Below are 18,651 nucleotides of genomic sequence, written 5' to 3'. Positions count from 1 at the left end.
GAGCGTTATCATCTTTTACTGTTTTAGAGAACAAGTTTTTTCACTTTTAAAAGAACAAATCTTTTTTTTTTTTTCAACAATCATATTAGAGTAAACCTATTTACTCTTTTATAGTCAGTTTGGTTAAATATTGGGGAACCAAATATTGTTTCACAGTGGACCATTTTCCTATTTAATAAAATGTTCAAACCTGACAACTTCTCAACATTTTGCTTTCCCAAATCACACCCTAAATTACATCTTACTGACCTCAAACTGTCTTTGGGATTTTCCAGACAACCCCTGAAACATCACCAAGGATTTGTTCCTTGGTGATTAAAAAAAAAAAAAAAGGTGCTATTAATAAGTTTATTTGATATGTTATAAGCTGCATGGGAAGCGCTGTCAAATTAAGTAGACTTCTTAAACCTTCTGTTGGTTAAATTTGTATGAATAAAAAACTATTAATATAAACATTTCAGAAACTGCATAAAGTTCCTAGAGATTGTCAAAGTGTTCACTGCCCATGAGATGTCCTACTACTGATCTGTGTGATATCAGACAATAGTAATATTAGTGGTTATAATTTCAAATATTCTTTAAAAATGTTACCTGTCACAGAAACAGCCAAATTTCCTTCTCGATCACATTATTTTTGTAATGAACTTTCATCAGATTTTTCACTTTTGTAAAACAGTAATAAGTTAACCACAGCCATTTTAGGTCTTTTGTCATCTGAAGACAATTTTTATTCTGATGCTTCCTTGAAAGCACTTGTAATCAGTTATAGGACATGTGCTTCAAACTATCTATAGTTCTTTTTCTTCTGCCTGGACCCTCCAAGAATTTTGAAACTTATATAAAATATTTTTCAAGTTAATAAGAATCTTTCCTCTTTGTTAACAGAACATAATTGCAGATACTGGTTATGTAACCAAGGCTTTGACTGGAGTGTCATGTTTGAGAATGATGCTCATTCAATCAAATGGGACCAGACACTTTTAAGGAACTAAGGTTGCCTTTTTGGAGCCAATGGTTACAAAACTGTCTTGGAAAAATGGATCTCATACCTAGCTCCAGGATTCCAGCCTTACAGGTCAGTAAAGAAAGTTATTTTCTGGACTGCAGGTGAAATCTGGTGTTCTTAACTTGGCTTCCTAGTCTTGAGAGGGTTTTAAAAGTCCAATCTTAGGTTCCTTAGGAAAACTACCAGCAAAGCAAACTTTAAAAAATCTTATATGCTAATTTGCCATTCTTGCTGCACCTGTGTAAGTAATCAGGCCAAATCCATTGAAACCAGCCTTATTTTATGATTAAGAATAATCATCTTGAGGTTACCTTTGATCAGAAAGAGGGTGAATGTAGAGAAATTTTGTTTCAATGGAAAACTAGAGCACACTCCTGTGGGTTATCAGAGTCTGGTCCTGTTCATTCTTTGAGCTATTTTGCACTGCCTCTGTAAACTGCAGATGACTTCATGTTTTGTAAGTGAACTGGATCCTGTGATCTTGCACATATTGTCGACCCTCAATGCTGGTCAGAGAGCTAACTTGGTATCTTTTGTATACCGGACCTCAAACTGACACAGGAGGGCTACCACCCCAGTCCTGACCTATTATGTAATGCAGGCTCCGCTCCTTCAGAGCATCATCACACCTTCCCCAGGAAACGTGGCCTGGAGAGCAGTCAGAAATACAGGTCAGGCTAGGAAACAGGGTAATACCACCCTCAGTGCTCCTCGGGCCCTCCAGGCTGAAGGTGACAGCTTAGCATCCTGTTCTCCAGAACAGACAGGAGCTAGACACCCTAACTGCCCTGCTTTTATGTTAATAGGCCTGGTATCCTGATAAATAACCTGCATATTTTAAAGGACCAAGCTCAGGTGATTCATGATATCAGTCAGTATCAAACATTTCAACGTATAGACAGTGGTATATGCCAGGACAATGTGGAGTGGGTCTCTTAGTAATTCCCTCTGAAATTCATATCAAATCTGAAGCTTCACAATGGACTTTCTCACTCAACTTACACTTCCCATACAAACATGAGTTGGTGCAGGGTGTCACTGACACTGGATGGACTTTTTTTGTTGGATGCTTATTTCCTTGGCTAGGAGTTACTATAAATGGAAATATGATCAGAAACTTATTTATAATAGTAGGAGAAATTGCCGAGTTGACTGCAAAAGCTATTGCCGTATAACAAAAATCTTTAGATTCTTTACCTGGAATTGTTTTAGATAATAGAGCTGTACTTGACTACTTGTGGGAGTTTGTGCTGTTATGGATACCACCTGCTGTACCTGAATAGGCACTTCTAGAGAAGCTGAAACACTAGTAGTCAAAACACAGTTGCATGAGAGTCAAATAAGCCTCATGGCTCAAGCAAGTAAATCCTTCCTCAGGACAGTGGGATTCTTCTTCGATCTCTTTGATTTCACTTGGTTTGGGTCCTGAGGTCCTTCACTCAGAAGCATACGCCAAACATTGGGCATTTTACAATTCATAGTAATCATAAGAGTTTCCCTGGTATGCTGTTTACTCTCTAAAGTTTTAAATGGTTGCACACAGCCATCTCACCAAATGGTGAATAGAAAGACTGAAACATCAGGAAAATAAAAACAACCAACCCCTTGATATCTGTAACCTGGAGTTAATCACCTACAAGAGCCATCTAGAATCAGCAGATGGTACCTCAGAGTGGTGCTAATGCCTTAAATTTTAATCTCAGTTCCCTGCTTGGCTGAGAGCTGGATCAAAAGGGGGATTTGATAAATAAATATGATCTAGTATTACCAACATGGAGGCATCCATGCTAAGCCCCATGCCAGCAAAACCAAAAACCTAAGCTAGTTTCTGTTTCCTGTAAATGCCGCCCAGAAAACCAGATTTAAATACAGCTGATAAGTTATCATCAGCTAACTTCCTCATTCCTAAGTAACCACCTGCACTCCACTTTGTAAGACCTCCCCAAATAAAATGGAAACAGTGTCAGCCAATCGGAACATTGCCTTGCTTGTTTCCACATTCGTCCTATTGAGCTTCTTCCTTCCACACCAGTGGAGCTCCCTTCAACTTTGTGAATGGGGTGCTGTCCTGTTTATGAATCGCTCAAAAAAGCTGTGAGATCCTAAAATGCATGAAAAGTTTCTTTTGATATATAGGATGGGCCTAAATCAACATCCTGAAAATAATCTAGATGATTGAATAGGAAAGTGGTATAAATTCTGAGGAAAATAATCATGGACCTGAGCCAGATGTTCCCTTATTTTCTTTCATAGTCTCATCCTTTTATGTTTCCTATCTAGAAAGTCCTTGCAGTGGTGACAATCCAATGTTTTGTTGCTTCATGTTGATTAGGCCACAAACTCAATCCAACTGTTGGAATAATACTTGGACTTGGTCTGAAACGGTTTGACCAATTATGAGAACCTGTTTTCCCTGACTCCTCCTTTTTAGGTTAGGTCAACATCATTTAAAAAAAAGAAAAAGAAGTAAATGAGCTGTAACACAGATCCAGTAGTAACCATATTCTGTCCGTTGTTTTTGACATAGTGACTTTGTTTTGTCAAGCTAATATGCTAGCAGTTTCACATAATGGAGGAAAAGAAAGAGAATGCACTAAAGTAGATTGTTGTTCACCTCAGAAGCTCTGGCCCTCTGTAAAAAGGCTGGTCTGTTTCCAGTCCCACAGAAACAAGCTTTGAATCATTCCGGAGAGAGTAAAATCATTAAAACTGGGCTAGATTTGATTTGGATTCCATGGGGTTCCTGGACATTTGGCTTTGAGTGAGGTAGGGGTTTGTGAGGTAGATTTTTGGCTAAAACCCTATCTCCAGAGGGTTCACAGTAGAACAGGCATCCTCACAGGGCAGGGACAAGGTGGGGCTAAAGTGTGACACCAATAGCCACGTGGCACAGGGAAAAGAAATTTAAAAAAACCTGGCTTTGCTTTGGACTCTGTGTCCAACTTCTCAGAGTCAAGATCTCCACTGAACAAAGTAAAATAGTGATAATGGTACTGGCCCTACCTATGTTATAGGCTGTTGTAAGATACAAATATGACACATGTAAGAGTGTTTTGTAAAGAGCAGAATGCTTTTCAAAGTTAAAACAACGACTTATTTCACCCTGTTCTCCATAGTATTGCATTTTAAATAGGATTAAAAAAAAAACACATAAAACAAGAAAACTAAAAATCTAAGCACCTCTTACTAGTAAATGCAATTTCTCTTTTTTGCTACCTTGGAAGAAACTGATCCTTTGGGAATGCAAGGTATAAGGGAATTTCAGGATCCTCACTTTATAGTGTCTGACTCCTTGGATTCTGGTAGAGGGGGACGCCACACTTAAAACTTGACACCGCTCTAATTATATCATTTGACTGGGACAGCCAAGTTGGTTGGCATTCTTTCCATGTGTCTAGTTGATTAATAACTGGGGGTCAAGACATTTGAACTCAGAATGTCATATATAAAAAGGTTATCATAGTTCAAGTCTTCTTTCCTAAGACAGCATTTGTTTTGTTGAAAATACAAACAAAAATACAAATCAGACATCATTTACTAGCATTGCCATCTCCTTTCATGTTTCCTTTCTTTAATCCCTTAGATTAAGTGATGCCATCTAATTTTTGTAGTTCCCATATGCTATTCTGAACACATTAAAGTCCAAAGTAATCAAGGAAAAATTATTTAAGAACAGTAGCAAAACTTTGAACTTAAATTTTATATAATTTGACTAAGGCACAAAGGGAATTATTTTTTTTAAGCATACAGAGGGCTTCTTTGGTGCTTAAAATTTTTCTCCTTTTTTAAAAAAATAGGTATAATATACATACAGTAAGATGCATAGATGTTTTAAAAAATTTTATTTTTATTTATTCCCCCCGTTCCCCTCATTGTCTGCTCTCTGTGTCCATTTGCTGTGTCGTCTTCTGTGTCTGCTTGTATTCTCATTAGGCAGCTCCCGAACTGATCTTGGGACCTTCCACAGTGGGAGAGGCGATCACTCTCTTGCACCACCTCAACACCCTGTTCTGCTATGTCTTCTTATTTTCTCTCCTCTGTGCCTCCTGTTGCGTCATCTTGCTGCGCCAGCTCTAGGCATCGGCCAGCACTCCGGCGCAGGGTGGCTTTTCCTGTGCAAGGCGGCATTCCCTCATTGGCCGGTACGCCGCGTGGACCAGTTTGCTGTGTGGGCCAGCTTGCCTTCACCAGGAGGCCCTGGGCATTGAAACATGGACCTCCTCTATGGTAGACAGAAGCCCAATTGGTTGAGCCACATCCATTTCCCCATAGATCTTAATTATATACCTCAATGAATTCTCAAACATATTTATATACAGACTCCCCAGAATGAGATAAAGAACATTTCCATCACTCCAGAAAGTTCTCCAGTACTTTTCTCTAGTTAATACCCACTTCCCTGCCACGTAACGACTCTTCTGACTTCTATCATCACAGATTAGTTTTGTCTGTTATTGAATTTCATATAAATGGAATTTTTAAAGAACTTTATACGAATACTGACTTTATTTCCTCTGGCTTCTTTTACTCAACAAAATGTTTTTCGGATTTTATCGGTGTGGTGGTGTATATATCGAAAGCTCATTTCTTTTTATTGCTGAGTATTATTCCATTGCATTGATGTACCCCAATTTGTTAATCGATTTTTCTGTTATTAGACATTTGGGTTGTACTATCATGAATAAATCTGCTATAATTATATGAGTTTTTTAAAAATGAGCACACATATTTATTTCTCTTACATACATATCATCCAAGAGGAGAAATGTTGGGTCAGAGGGGAGTTCTTTCTAACTTTAGCAGAAAACAAATTTCCAAAGTGGTTGTGCCATTTTAAACTCACACCACTTGCACAGTTCTTAATTTGGCAGAGAATGTTAACTTTACATTCCTGAAAGAATGGACTTTTAAAAAAATGGTTTTCATAAAAATGACTATAAAGTAAGCTGCCAAATACCAAATTAAATTTCAGATTAATTTGAGAAACGTAGCTAATTGATTTTATTCTTAATGGGGAAGGACTTAAAATAAGGAGGAAGAGCTAAAAACACAAAAGTGAAAATTTATAAATTTTATCTTAAAACTTTTAAATTTTTAGTCAAAAATATTTAATTGATGAAAAATGCTATTCATCAAAAATATGAAGACAAGATGGTAAAAAGAGATAATACCACATTTTATCAATTCTAGGTTATCCTTTTTTTTCACATTTTAACATCTTTGAAATTAGGAAGCATGTACAATCAGTGACAAGTTACCTTAGTTTTGATATATGAAGAGCTTGTGTTAGTCAACAGTAATACCCAGAGAAATCACAGATGTGAATTAAAACTAGGCACTACCTTTATGGGGCTACCAAATGATAAAGAAATTTGAAAAGGTTCTACTTCATTCTATTCATATACTGCTAGTGAGGTGTAAATTGTCATTACCTTTCAGGAAAGCAGCTAAGCAAAATTTACCAAGACACTTTAAAATCACTTTTGACAAAGTAAATTGGTCAAACACATACATGTTGCTGTGGAGGTGTTTTGTAGATGGGATTAGCATAAGTAATCAGCTGAATTTAAGAAAAGGAGATTACCCTCAATACTTGGCAGGACTCACCCCATCTGTTGGAGGTTTAAGATAGAAGAGGTTCCAGAGAGGAGACTTCTGCCTCCAGTCTACACCCTCTACTTTTCTCTGAGTTTCCAGCCTGCTAGCCTCCCCTATGATTTTGAACTCAAGACTTCAACAACATTCTTACAGGAATTTCACTGCCCTATGGAATTCAGCCTGACCTATGGAATTTGGACTTGCCAGTCCCCACGATAGCATAAGCCAATTCCTTAAAATAAATCTCTCTTTCTCGCTCAACATGCACACACACACACACACACACACATATATCCTGTTGGTTCTGTTTCTCTGGAGAAACATGACTAATGCAACCATTATTTTATAATGGCAAAAAATTGAAAACAATTTAAATATTGGACAACAGGGGAGCAGTTAAATAAACTCCAATAATGTAACCACTGAAATATTTTTAAGTAATTTCTAATGTTATATGAAAATGCTTACTTTTTAATGTTAAATGAGAAAGCAGAATAGAAATCCAGCTCTACAATGTTAAAAAATGTGTGATATACATATATATGCATTAAAGAAGGTAAATATACCCAAACTAATAACAACTATTTCTGGGTGGTGAGATTATTGTTTTAGTTAACTTCTCTTTACTTTTCTGTATTTTTCAAATTTTCCACAATTAGCAATGAAACCTTGATAGTTATTTAAAAAATGTATCTATAAATAAACAGCTGTATATAGAATGTGCAATAACCTAATGTGCATAAAATGGGCATGGACCAGTAAGTAAAATCTTATGAAAATCAGGAAGCATTCATCACTCTTTTTTTTTTTTTAAAAAAAAGTTCTTGGGAAAAATCTGTTCCTAATCAAGTATATGTAACAGGCACAGCAGGGTAAAATCAGGACAGACCATTTCTGCCTGGGCTAGAAAGCGCTCCTTTGTTTTCCACTACATGAGTTATAGGAATCCTGATCACATTACAACATTTTGTAAATTTTTTTTTAGTCATAAAGAGCTTGGAATTTTCTGTCCACACAGACATTCATGGCTCATGTTTGACTCATCCTACAATCAGACTGTTTTCTGGGTTTAAAAATATTAAGGACTCGATATCTATTTTAAGTAGCTCTGGATTGTGAGTCTTTGAGTTTTCAGATTTTAAAATGATCCTCATTTTTAGATTGGGTTATAATTCTTTTTAACCTTATGTTGTTTATTATGCTCTGGGCATGCCTGGCAAGGAAAGTGAATGAGATCCCGCTTCTAAAAAGGGAACTTCACGAATGAGTACCAGGGTCCAATTCTGAGTCTGCCTTGGGTTGTTATTAAGATCCAAGACATAAATCCCACCTCAGGGTTTCTGGAGAAGCAAGGGAGGCCATTAACTGCCCAGGTGGACTGGAGTGGAAGCAAATAGATTAAGAAAAGGAAACTCTCTGGGACTCATCGAATGAACAGCTTTGTAAGGAGGCCCATTGGACACCAGTCGCCATCTGCATGATGTTTTTGGTGTAGGCCTTTGCTTTCATCTACATTAGCTCATTGAATCTTATTAATTCAATTTAAGGAGGCTGGGCCTTGGCAGCCCAGGCACCCTGGAAAGCTCAGGATATGTGCTTTTTCAGAAAGTGTTACAAAAGGATCCTTTTCCTGTTTCCCATGTGTATACACTAGAAGCTGTCTCCTGGAGTTGCTTCTTTCGTAGAAGAAAACATCACCTGCCCTTTGGGACAGTAATCCAGGGAATTTAGTATTTGAGGAGTCAATTAATAATGGGGTCATGTTAAAAATAAATATCTGTCACATCAGCTGGGTGGCTGGCTAGTTAGATGGAGAGAAATGATTTGTTAGTGTCTTGTCAATTGTAGACACATGGTATATAACAGAGCTTTGAAGAACTCACATTAATTTGAAACTAGTAAACTAAGCTTAGGCTTTGATTTTTCAATAGCACTCCCAAAATGCCTTTTCCAAATCTCCAGGCTTCTCTATTTTATGTTCCATCTGATACTGAAAATGAAATGTTACTAAAATTCCTTGGCAATTTGGGAGATATATTGCCCTAATTTGTATATATAAGCTTAATTTGTACTGTACTTTAACAATAAGTAGTCATTCTTTTAAAACATTTTTAGTCTAGTATAAAGTTGTGTTTAAGTTTCCACTTCATCTGTTTGGCCGCTAATGCTATTAGTCATGTTGTGATCTTTGTGAATATGTAACCTTAAATTTCAAGAAAAGGAAGGAAACAATATGATATATCCTATGTCCCAAATTACTAAAGAATTCATGAACTAGTAAAAATGACATTTAGCTTCATTCCTAAAGAGAGAAGTAAAAGGGAAGGGTAGTATAGTGTTTTCATGTAGTGTCAACAATTATCTGTCCAAACTGAAACTTTGCCTAAAGGACCTAGTTTCGGGGGTATTCTGGGACTGGATCACTCTAGAAGAAGGTCTTTGTAGCAGGCGAGCCAAAGAGGTCCTCATTACTTTTTGACTGATAAAGAAAATTTGTTTCAGTGCTTCACATCTATTTTTTCTGTTATAGTTTTTTGAATGCAGGATTTTAAAATATTGTTTAGAATCTGGATAGGCATGAGCATGTTCAAATAGAAATGTATCAGTCACCAACTAGAGAAACAGGCAGTCATTTCCAACTCTTCCAAATGCTGACTTACGCTCGTTCATATCCTAAATCTCTCTTGAATAGAATTATTTCTCTACATTCCAATGCCAACACTCCAATTCAGGCCTCCATCCTTTCTTAGTTGGACTTTGCAGTGGTATCCTGACTGTCCCAGTCAGATTCCTTGGAGCCAGGCTATAATCTGCACCTCTTAGCTTGGGATTCAATGTCCTGTTTGAGCTGGGCCTGCCTGCCTCTCTAGCCTCTCCTCTGATACGTAGCATACTGTAACAATTCCAGTGTACCACGAGTTATCTTTGCTTGAATGTTCTTTACTCTGGCCATCTGGAAAACTCTTTAAGTACAACTTTATATAACATAATTTGGCAAATTTGAATTCATAACCTTAGAAACAAGGAACCAATCAGAAATGTGAACTGAACTCTAGACAGAGCTGTTTTTCACACCCTTGTTTATAGTAGCAAAAAACAAAAAAAAGGGAGGGGGGAAATTTAGATGTCCAAAAAACAGTCAAATAATCTGGTATATAAAATATTATACAGGGAAGCAGACTTGGCCCAATGGATATAGGGCGTCCGCCTACCACATGGGAGGTCTGCGATTCAAACCCTGGGCCTCCTTGACCCATGTGGAGCTGGCCCATGCACAGTGCTGATATGTGCAAGGAGTGCCCTGCCACATAGGGGTGTCCCCCATGTAGGGGAGCCGCCCAGCGTGAAAGAAAGTGCAGCCTGCCCAAGAATGGTGCTGCACACACGGAGAGCTGACACAACAAGATGACGCAACACAAAGAAATACAGATTCCCAGTGTCACTGATAAGGGTAGAAGCAGTCACAGAAGAACACCCAGTGAATGGACACAACTGGGGGGGTGGGAGGGGAGAGAATAAATAAATAAATTAAAAAAAAATTATACATCATTTAAAATTATATTGACAAAGAGTTTCTGAAGACATGACTTCATTCTAGAAAGGACTTAAGGTAAAAATGCAAAAAGATGACATAAAAGCAAAAGAGAAAGGAAAGTAAAAATAGAGACATCAAATGGAGTCAGGGATTAGCCTAAGAAATAACCTTTGGTAATGGGTGGGTCACAAATTTGGCTCTTAGCTTTTTGTCAACCAATATAGAAAAAAATTACGGATACTACCCCAACTCAGATCTCCCACATTATAAAAATATTCTACTTGCTTGGGAGGAACACAGTATTCTACATGCATTGCTCTGGTGAGTCCTCAAGAAGAAGCCAGAATGCAATCTCCTAATAATAAACACAATGGCAAGGTTCCTAGGATGGTTTCTTACTATAATCCCCAATCAAAGCTATTGGCAATTGCACCAGTCAACTCAATTCTCCTGTAGGGAGTACTATAAAACAGTAAACTTTTTTTTTAACACTTTTTAAAAATTAAAAAAAAACAAAAAACTTTAGATTACATATATGTTGTATAAAAAATACACGGGATTCTCATATGCCCCACTCCCTATCCCTCCCACACTTTCTCACATTAACAACATCCTTCATTAGTGTGGTACATTTGTTATACTTGATGAACACATATTGATGAACACATATTTCCACTAAGCATGGATTATAGTTTACATCATAGTTTACACTCTGTCCTGCACAATTTTGTAAGTTATGACAAAATATGTAATGGCCTATATCCATCATTGCATTGTCACTCAGGACAATTCCAATGTTCTGAAAATACCCCCATAGTACACCTGTTTTTTCCTCTCCCTTCCCTCAGAACCTCTGGTGGCCACTGCCTCCAAATCAATGATTAACATTCTTCCATTGCTAGAATAACAATAAATCTATGGTAGAATAACCGTAAGTCTACTTTAGTCCATCATTCACTCCCCAGTCCTGAGGATTCTGTGATGGTGATGCCCACTCTGCCTCTAATTGAGAGGGGGCTTAGATCCCATGTGGCAGATGGATGGGACTATCTGGCTTGCAGTTGTAGACTCTCTGTGCTCCTTGGGATGAGCATTGTCCATCATCATCACTTTGATAGTTGTCCAGGTGAGTCCAATGAACTGGAGAGTGGGTGTTGCAAATCTTTTGAGATTTAAGGCCCAACTGACACATGGAAAGCCTAAAGATTTAAGTCTCTTGCACATATACCTATCAGCTCCAGTTCTAACTATAGGTTCAAATAGAAGGGGCAGAAGAGCCATGTGTAGGGAAACCACAAATGAGTCCAACTCTGCCACACTGGAGAGCATAAATTCCAAAGTAGGGCCTATGGCAGGGTGCCAAACTCCTGAGCTGTCTGCCCTGCCTATAGTGTCTGGATGTCTTCAGAGCCCTCAGAACCCTGCTATTTGAGTCAATATTTACTTGCAGTCAATGTGGTCCTGCTGAGATGTGCATAAGCATGACCCCTGTAATGACCTCCTGACTCATTTTAAAAATCTCTTAGCAATAAAAACTTATTTACCCTTTCCCCCTTTTGGTCAAGTTTTTTTTTTTTTATTTTCCAGGTGTATTGCTAGTTGGTGCTTGGTCATAATCCCTTGGTGCCAGGGAGGTTCATTACCAGGAGTCATGTTCCATACTCAGGAGAAGGTAATGCATTTATATGCTGAGTTTGGCTTAGAGAGAGCCCACATTTGAGCAACAAGGAGGCTCTCAGGAGGTAACTCCTAGGCATCCTCTAATACTAGGTTAAGTTTCAATTTCAAAAGTAAAGGTTTATAAGTACAGTCATCAATATCAAGGGTCCACTGCAATGGTCCATCCTCCTTCACTAGGCATTACCCCTGTACTTGGGGGATTATTGCTGTCCCATTAGAGAATGTGGCAGAGCTCCTCAGGATGGGAATTTCATATTCTTTTGGTTATTGTGTGGATCTCCACCCACCATGACAACGCCCCATGAACACTTGAACATAGGGCATTTTTAGGTCATTAGAATTGTTCTGCATAATCTTGCACTAATGGATATAGGCCATTAAAAAAATTTATAAAAGTATATGGCCCAAAATTTAAACCATGATGTAAATCATTGACCATGGTTAGTAGCAATGTGTCAATGTTTGTACATCAATTGTAACAAATGTACCATCCACATACAAAATGTTATTAATAGAGGAGAAGAGAAAGGGGGAAAGATGTTGGGTATATGGGAATTCCCTATATTCTGCATGTGACTTTTCTATAACTTAAGGCTTCTTTAGACATAAAATGAAAGAAAAATAAGACACTGGAGGGATATATGGAAGAAAATGTTAACTGTATATACAAGACAACAGATCTTACAGTGATGAAAGACAATGTCAAAAATATTTTTTTAATATTTCAAAATTTTCAACTTTTTTTGTATTTTATTCTCTATTTTTAAAACTATCATGATTATTTTATCTTCTTACTAATTTTATTTGGTTATTTTGTTGGTTTCATTTTCAAAGAAGTTTTGAATCACAGAAGGATCACAACTGGGGCAGGGGAGGATCATTGGTGTGGAGTGTCAGTGATGGGGGATGCATGGGTGGAGATTCACCTGGGGCATAGTGCTAAGGCATACCAAGTTTTGTTTTTTGTTTTTGTTTTTTGTGAATCTATCTTGTTATAGCTGTACATTTCAGTTAAACAGGAGTACTAAGTTATATTGCAACTAATTTTCCCAAATTTATTTTTGTCACAGTTCTCATACACAATGAGTTTGAAGTTATGTTTCCTGAAAAAGTACCTCAAATCCAATGATTCTATCTTGACAATTACAAATAGATCTATCAGGATAGAGATTAAGAAGCGGGCGTAGAAGGGGAGTGATTAGTGAGAAGGCCACTGCAGAAAACCAGGAAAGAAACGTTGGCAGTAACCATGTTACCCATCGTGACAGGAAGAGTGGTGGTACTACAAATAATGAGAAGAGTGACGTCATAAATCAGTAATAGCAGCAATAGTATTAATGTTAGACATAGGTGGAAATACCTTTCTTTGTCAGGTTTTGAACCGAGTATATAAAAACAAAACAATTTTTAGTTTGGCAACTTATACTGGATTCTTGAGTCAAAATCGATTATAGATTCTTTCATTGGCCTTCCCTGCTGTTAATAAAGGTCAAGCAGAAATTAAAACAGACAAGACCACACAAAAATCTCTAGATCCACCTGACCTAACAGATCATCCCTCAGGCCAAAAGTAGCATCCTGTTTGAAGAGTGAGGAGCCCACCAAGTCCTTGGCCTGATGACCCTCCAACCCAGCCTCCACTCAGGGGTGCTCTGGGCAGGCAGGGCAGCTGCTCTCCTTTAAACATTTCTTTGGAGTTTGTTTCAACGTGCAGATGCCACAGGGCACGAGTGCAACACTGTCAGACCAGAACTATTTCAGTGTAGGTGTTATTAGTTGCTTGGTTTAACCAATCCCCTTCCCCTGCTCAAAAAAAAAAAAGTCCTTTGTAAAAATCACAGGCAGTTAAGGGCAACGTGGCTTCCTGGAGTCTCCTCCAGAAAATACTATTTGCAAAATGTAACTACATGAAGTTATTTGTTACATGGGAATTTTATTTATGAACAAGATAAAAGTGGGGGGACATCTGCCAAAGATAATAACTTGAGTTTTAGAAGATTTGATTTGTAATTCAACTTTGACAAAAAGCCAGCAGGACAAGCTTCCTCTACAGGCTACTATCCAACTATTTTGTCTTCATATGAAAATTGTTTTTCTCTCTGTCTTTAATAGTTAGGCTGGGATGAAGGAATGCAAACAGCTCCTCAATGGACCATCAAGAAATAAGCTGAAGGAGGCCAGGACACATTCCTTTTATACTGCAGTGGAAAATTCTGGCTGAATCATGAAAAGACCCCAACCCTAACCCTGACCCTTGAGGACCACGAAAGCATCACTATTCCACAGTCTTTGGTTGGCTTATTCAATTTATACCATGATCAGCTTCTGCCCACAGCATCAGAGACCAAGGGAAGGTTAAAATGAGCCACAAAGATAAATGGGACTGCCTCATAATTAAAAATGTTTGTATTTCAACCGATTTTATTAAGAAGGTGAAAAGATAGCCAATTCAATGGAAACCTTACATCTGATAAGGGATTGATCTCCATGTTATATAAAGAGATCACACGACTCAGTGACAAAGCAACAGGCAACCCAATTTAAAAATGGGCAAAAGAATTGAATATACATTTGTTTGAAGTGGAAATAACAAATGGCCAAAAGACACATAAAAAGATGTTCAACATCACTAGCTATCAGGGAAATGCAGATCAAAACTACCATTCGATATCATCTTACACAATACAGAATGGCCATTAATAAAAAAAAAAGAAAACTACAAGTGTTGGTGAGGATGTGGAGAAACACGAAGACTCCTTCACTGTTGATGGGAGTGTAAAATAATGCAGGCTCTGTGGAAGACGATTTGGTGGTTCCTCAGGAAACTAAATATAGAACTGTCATATGATCTGACAATTACTCTTAGGAATACATTCAGAAGGACTGAAAGCAAGGATGCGAATAAATAATTTGCACACTGATGTTCATAGCAGCACTATGCTAAAAGACGGCAACAACCTAAGTGTCTGTCAACTGATGAACAGATAAACATGATGTGGAATATTCATATGATGGACTATCATTCAGCTGTAAGAAGAAATCAAGTGGAGAAGCACATGACAACATGGGAGAACCTTGGAGATATTATGTTGGGTGAAATAAGCAGACACAAAAAGATGACTATTGTATGGTTTCACTGATATGAACTAATAGAATGAATAGATTTATGGAGTTGGACTCTGAAGTATAGGTTGATGGGAGATGGAATGTGGGATGAAAAAGGGGAGATGATGCTGGATGCATGTAGAATGTTTAATAAGGTCAAATATAAATATGTGATAGTGGTTGGACTTGATGACAGCGCATTATAATGAATGTAACAAACACTGTTGATTTATGGATGTGATTGTGGCTGAAATTGAGTAGTCTAGGGAGGCTAATATTAGTTGGAAGACAGCTGGAGGATAGTATAGGGAATGTATAACAATGATTTTGGCAGTATATGAGGATTGTGGTTAATATAAATACAGGAATGCCCTACTACAAGGTGTTAAGAATGTGATAAAACCTGGGAAATATAACTAATGTAATTTATAGACTAGTTAACAACAACATTGTAATGTAGCAAAAACCAAGCTGGTATTATATTAATACTAAAGGTAAAAAAAGAATATGGGGTTTGGGTTTGCGAGATATGAATGATTAAGCATTTTTTTTAATCTTCATTAATAAGGAGAGCTTGATTGTGTCATTTAACTAATTTGTGTTCATTTATGTATCTTTCTGAACTCTGGAGGAACAATTGAGTTAGTAGTCGGAATTACATGAGACAAAGTGCCTGGACAGAATTTTTAGGAGGAATGCTTCCATTACTTGTTGAGTTGCCTTTATCTGTTATTTTATTTTTTTGAATTTGAAATAGTTATTTTTAAAAAACGATCCACAAACAATCTTGTACTAGTTCTAGTAAATTCTTATAATGTTAAGTGAAAACAGCAGGATATATAATGATGTTGTAAAAAATATTCACAGGAAAAAAGGGAAGGAAATATATAATAATGTTAGCAGTAGTTCCCTTGGGTGAGGGAGTTAGGCTGATATTTAAATATTTTATTCATTTTTCAAATTCTTTATATGAGGATGTAATGGACAAAACAAAGATACTATTAGAAAAAATGAAGACCACACAATTTTTGTGTGTGGAGACTTTCTTAACTTCCTTGAACCTGGTAGAGGTTTTCTTCCTATACCCCCAAACCAGTCCTTTTGCTCTTACTGTGGCACCTCACAGTCTGTATTGTGATTCCTTATTTAAATTATTGCCTCTCCCCACTACATTTTCTTTTGGCCAGGTATCATGCCATTTCTTTCTTCATCTCAGGTGCTTAACAGTATTCTTGGCATACAGTTGCTACAAACTAAAATGTCTTTTGTTCCAAATGAAGCATAAGTATAAGCCATAATGCTTATGGCAAGGCAGCTTTTAATTTTGTCTTCTCTAAATTATTTGTAGAAGATGAAGTGGCAAATTCAAAGAATAGTAAAAACCAGTATCCTCTGAAATTTGACTATAATACTATTGGTATTCACAAAAGAAGCTGACTGGCATGTGTGGACCAAACTACAGAAGTTAGACCTCTGTGGCCTTAGAGGCTTTGACTGCTGCTGCTGGTCTCCCCCTCACATCCCAGGCTGCTAGCCCAGGCTCCCCACTTGGGGAAGCCTCACAGTCCTGTGCTAGAGAAGGACCTGAAGGAAGTGTGAGCGGGAAGAGATGGTAGGTATATGTGCACGACTTAACTTTAATAATCACCATGACTACAAGTAAAGAGGGAAGGAATTTATTAATTCTTTGTAATCTGCGCAAGGATCTCTAGAAGAGAAAAACGATAACTGAGTGATTTTGAAAAAGTTCTGGTATAAGTAGATACCTGCACGATTTGGAAAGACATCATAAATGCAACGGTAGGAAAGAGATGCACTGAGAATGTCCAGAGTTATGGGGTGAGAGAGAAGAGTATGAGAGAAAGAAGACAATAAACTGGAACATTTTTTGAAACAGTTTTTACTCTGAGGAGATGTAAAGAATTCTGTGGATGAGTCAGCCAGGAAACAATGGGAAAGAGAGTCTATGAAGTTCATGGGAGCAAAGGCTTAATAATACCCCAGAGGAAATTACCTACCAAAAAGCAAATGCCAGTGCATTTGTTTGATAACATCCATTAGTGAAAACTGTCTGGCGAAGACCAGCACAGGCATAAAAATATCTTGATTTTTAAAATCGGCATAGAAAAAAAAACCTATGAGCTATTCAAAGAGGAGGTATGTGTGCCTAGCATAAGATCAAAATCATGAACTATAACCTGTGCTTTGTAATGCTCTGTGTATTTTGTTATTTTAAAGCAAGATCCACAATAAGGAACTAAAATGCAGGATAGACAGTAAGGAGAGCTTAAAGCAAGAAGAATCATGAAATGTGATGAGAACAAAAATAATCATGTAAAGAGGGAGAGTCCGAAGCCAAACTAAACTTGTCTAGGGCGACGGCTAGTATAAATAAAATATATGTTTCTAAAAAACTTAGTTTTTGTGATAAATATTAAAATGTTATTTTTTTTTCCTCATTATATTTCCAAACAGTTTATACTATAAAAAGAGATCTGGAGTAATATATTATGAAACTCTAAATACTGCTATAGCATGCAATTTGTCATAGTTAAAAATGGAAATCTGCTAAATGTTCCAAAATAGGGCATGGAAAATTAAACTGTGGTGCATCTCTGGCTTGAATATCATATGGCCTCTTGCAATAATTTGTAGTAACATGGAAAATACTCATGACAGAACTTAAATGTTTTATACTACTGTGCCCTTAATAATTTTTCAAACAGATTTTCTTAATTACCTTTGAAAAGTTCGTTGACTCCTCCAGAAAAAATGCTATTTAACTTTAATTTGCTTTGACTTTTTTATTAGAACGTCTCTTCATAGAGTTCTGAACAATTTTCAGGTAGAAAATAAAGGAAACCACACTTTCACTGCTTTTAACTATAAGGCTCTTTAAAAAACCTTTAATAAAATATTGCAGAGGTGAAGGATGCTATCCTGTGAGGTCCTCATTAGTTCACATACGGCCTTTTTTGAGTTTCTCTAGAAGCTACTGAGTGTACACTGAATATAAAATCTAGGAAGAGTGTTTATATATAGTATCCTCATACAAAGGAAACTGCCAAGTTTTACATGTCCTGATTTACTTTTGTCTTAAAGGTCAAGCATCTTAACTAAGAGAAAGTGAATCACACTTGGAAGTCTTTGGGGCTGCCATCATTTCCTAAGGCCCGTTTTCCTCTGACCAATTTATCAAAGACCATTTAACTAAGATCCATTCCCCTTGGGAGTATCTGCATCTGTTTGAGTATTCTGTCCATTTTTGTCACCTCTTTGCAATTTTGGGATTATTTATCCAAACCTCTAAAGGCACATTTTATCTTGTATTTCTAAAAATATTAGCTCTTTAAATTGTCTTGTTTAATGAATGAATGAATGGTTTTTTATATGGCTTTTTCTACTTCATTTACTTTTTAAAAAATTTTATTTAAATATATCACTAAAAATATGGAACACTTCATAAATTTGAATGTCATCCTTGCACAGGGGCCATGCTAATCTTATCTGTATAGTTCCAATTTTAGTATATGTGCTGCCGAAGTGAGCACTCTACTTCATTTACCTTTTTTTTTAAGATTTATTTTATTTATTTCTCTCTCCTTCCCCTCCCCCCAGTTGTCTGTTCTCTGTGTCCATTTGCTGTGTGTTCTTCTTTTTGTCTGTTTCTGTTGTTGACAGTGGCATGAGAATCTGTGTTTCTTTTTGTTGCATCATCTTGCTGAGT

The 18,651-nt window shown here is 37.1% G+C and overlaps 1 protein-coding gene and 1 non-coding gene across 2 annotated transcripts in view; both read right to left on the bottom strand.

Moving 5' to 3' along the window:
• The window catches only part of RNF150 (ring finger protein 150), a 255,768-nt gene that overhangs the window by 68,658 nt on the left and 168,459 nt on the right, over positions 1-18,651 (bottom strand). The window lies entirely within an intron of this gene.
• On the bottom strand, positions 18,369-18,475 carry LOC111758778 (U6 spliceosomal RNA). Its single transcript, XR_002792936.1, has one exon. It is a non-coding gene; the product is annotated as a U6 spliceosomal RNA (small nuclear RNA).

This window comes from Dasypus novemcinctus, chromosome 1 (assembly GCF_030445035.2).
Source record: "Dasypus novemcinctus isolate mDasNov1 chromosome 1, mDasNov1.1.hap2, whole genome shotgun sequence".
NCBI lineage: Eukaryota > Metazoa > Chordata > Mammalia > Cingulata > Dasypodidae > Dasypus > Dasypus novemcinctus.
Note: the sequence above shows the minus strand (reverse complement) of the source record. Positions and strands in the feature narration are given on the sequence as shown.